This window comes from Labrus bergylta, chromosome 21 (assembly GCF_963930695.1).
Source record: "Labrus bergylta chromosome 21, fLabBer1.1, whole genome shotgun sequence".
NCBI classification, from domain to species: Eukaryota; Metazoa; Chordata; class Actinopteri; order Labriformes; family Labridae; genus Labrus; species Labrus bergylta.
In genome coordinates this window covers 14,878,579-14,881,734 of record NC_089215.1, presented here as the reverse complement: position 1 = coordinate 14,881,734, position 3,156 = coordinate 14,878,579, and the positions used below count along the sequence as shown (strand labels likewise).

At 42.5% G+C, this 3,156-nt stretch overlaps 1 pseudogene; it reads right to left on the bottom strand.

The window, feature by feature from the left end:
- Window positions 1-2,570: 2,570 nt before the first annotated feature.
- LOC114920562 (U2 spliceosomal RNA) lies at window positions 2,571-2,745 on the bottom strand (annotated as a pseudogene).
- Between the last annotated feature and the right edge of the window lie 411 nt (window positions 2,746-3,156).

Sequence of the window (3,156 nt, the reverse complement as noted above, 5' to 3'; positions counted from 1 at the left end):
AGTTAACATGACTGATGAGAGAGAGAATGAAGCGGACTGGATTGATCTTTTTATATCAACTCTGCCGCCTCTCCTCGTTTATTTCCCAAACTAAACGAGATCCTGTTGTGTACTGCACATGCTTAAAGCAGAACGGTTCCACATCCCAGCCTTTTGAAGTCTGCAGATTCTTTGCACAGGTATGAATTTATAGGTCAAGAGAGCTCTCGATGAAAGGTTAAAATACAAGAAAGCGTCTCGGGCCCGATTGTGGATTACGTCTCATGAACTCAATCCCTTTAAGCCGCGTCACAAACCCACCAAAGTATCCGACAGAATCCGCTTCAAGAATTCATAATGACATCTTAAAACCTTCCTGTGCACAGCAGCAGAATAAACTCATTAAAGCTTGCAAAGGTGTTGCTTAACCTTCCAGATATGTCTTTAACTTTTATCTCTGGGCCTTTTTTATTCAGTAAATCAGAATCTGACCTCTTTGACTAAAGGTCAGGGACTATATGAGGCAGCTGAAGGCTGCGGGTCATCCTGGGTACCTTTGAAGCTTTAACCCAAATTGATAGAAAAGGAATAGTTAGAACAGGTAGAGCCTTGATTCATTTAGCACAATGTAAGTAATTGAATCCGCCACGGATTGGCTCCATCCTTCGGCGTGCACCCAAACCCACTGGGTCTGTTTCTGAAGCGTGAGCCCAGCATAGGGCAGCCATGAGCAGCTGTACTCGCAGGTTAAGGATATCAAAGGAGAACGACGAGATTACGAGGGAAAAAAGAGCACAACGTGCCAACATTAGGTTACGCTGGGAGTGTATATTGTGTTTTATTTTAAAAAGCATAGAGAGAGAGATCAAGTGAATTTGAAAATAAAACACAATATACAGTCTCCTGATTGACTTTTAGCCAACATCATGGCTGCGTTTATGCTCCAGAAACCGACCCTGTGAGGAAGGACGCACTCCTGACCCCTGCTGTAGGACCGAGCAAAACCACCACAGAGACAGAACGCTCTACGCACAAACCCTGTGGAATCCACAACTTAAAGAGGACATATTATCCCCCGTCTTCCACCTTTTCAAACAGTCTCCTGTGGTCTGTGCTGTGCTTTGGTCAAAATATAACATGAATCAAGCACCAGAGGAGGTTTGTGACCCTGTATAAACCAGCTCTCTCAGAACGCTCCGTTTTGGTGTGTGTCTCTTTAAATGCAATGATCAAAGATCAAAGGCAGATGGCAACAAACACATCATTAAGTAGGATTAGCTTTTATATCTCTGGCGTTGTACCTGTGAGGTGACTCAAAGTGAGCTCAGGTCAGATGTTGCTCTCTGAGGATTATCTCCAGTTTGATATCATAACGCCGCTGCTCCCGGTTCGTCTACACCTCGCTCTCCTCACTCTGCTGTATCATGGGAATCATTCTCCTCCTTCTGATGTTTTTACATGACTGGACGGGTGGCATCTTCATCCATACACTGCGTGAGCTGCTTCATACACACAGAATGTAAAGTAGAGTTCACTGGTAGCAGGCTGACTCATCTCTGTTTAACAGGCTGATAGATAACATACAGCACAATAATGCTCCTGTGTGACTCCATGCTACCAACATGTCGGAAGCACTCCCTGCTTTACATGAGAAAATGTAATTTCTTTCACTTTGAATTTACAACATGTGCAGGAGGTCAAAGAGAGAGATGCTTCTACTCTCACAGGCGGACATTTACATACAGATATGACCTGACGGCAGCACTCACGATACCATGTAAAGTAACAAAAACAGGATCAAAACAGCTGTTTGACATCTGGACCGACTCCTGCACAATCTAAACACATTACTTATTATTGCAATTACTTGTGTCTTACCATGTAATTAGACATCATGGGAAAGCCATAGGCTGTTTCAGCAGCAGAACTCAAGTTGGATGTGCTCGCCAACTCGGTGGACTTGAACTTTAATGAAACACATGTGGACAGAAGAGCTAATTCATGCGCAGAGCAGGAGCGTGCAGAGAGTGTGGGTGGCATTGAGCTGCAGGAAGTGTCGACGAGAGGTGAAAGAACGGGCGCGAAACACGCCAAAGCCACACGTTACCTCAGTTTACACCCTCGTGCTCATATGGCCAACGATTAGCACTTCAGAGTGCCCAGTTTGCATCACATGCTTTTCTTTTCTGTCCTGTTGAGTCTCTTATTCAACAAGAAGACGTTTTAAATTGGATCGGACAGCTCCATAAATCAGTACAATTTGAATGTTTTTATCCGTAGCTGCCCGGAGAATTTAAATATTTATTTCACAGTTTTGGTATCACAACAGGTGATATTTGTGCACTCATAGAAGATATTCAAAAATTGAGGTCCAGAAAGAGATTCCTTTCTTTGACCAATACTGTGATGCAGTGTGCTCATCTATAAAACCACATCCAATGTCCAGCATCAAAATCATTTCAGCTCATTAATTCTTTGAACAAATTTCAAATGAATAGACTGTTTGAATAGTTATACCCATTACTTAAAGGTCAAGGTCAAATTAGAAATGTTCACACATTCAAGCAGCTTTACTAAGTCTGTATTTTATTTATGATTGAAAAGCTACTGACTCCATCGTTAATGTCACATTCCTTTCTGGATTGCATTCAAATTCAATTTAAATTCAAAAAAACGTTATTTGTCCCCGGGGAGCAATTCAAAGAAACAGATATTAAACTGATAAGAATACTACACTTGATCTTAGCCAAAAGGCAGAGAAGCGACGACTCGAATCGTAAAGAAACAGCAGGGTGATACTGAAAACTTCCCACGGCAGACTAATGCACAGAAACATAGAGGAAACATCAGCACGTGTGAGTGTGAAGTAAAGACCGGTGTGTCTGAGGGAAACCACAGAGCGAGCTATCACACCGAGATAACAGGACTCACTGTGAGCTTTAACTATAGAGCAGCAACAGGTCAAAGTCCAACCTTCAATGTGAGTCACCAATACAAGAATCATTGCAAAATAAACAGGATGCCATTAGACGCAGGTTAAGGTGACCATAATGATAGAGTTTTAGGCTTTAACAGCAGGTTGTCCAACAGATAAAGATGATCAGAAGCAGTTTAGAGAAGAAGCTTTGAAACATGAGCACAGCACTCAAACTAATCCCCAACAACTGACGCTAGACG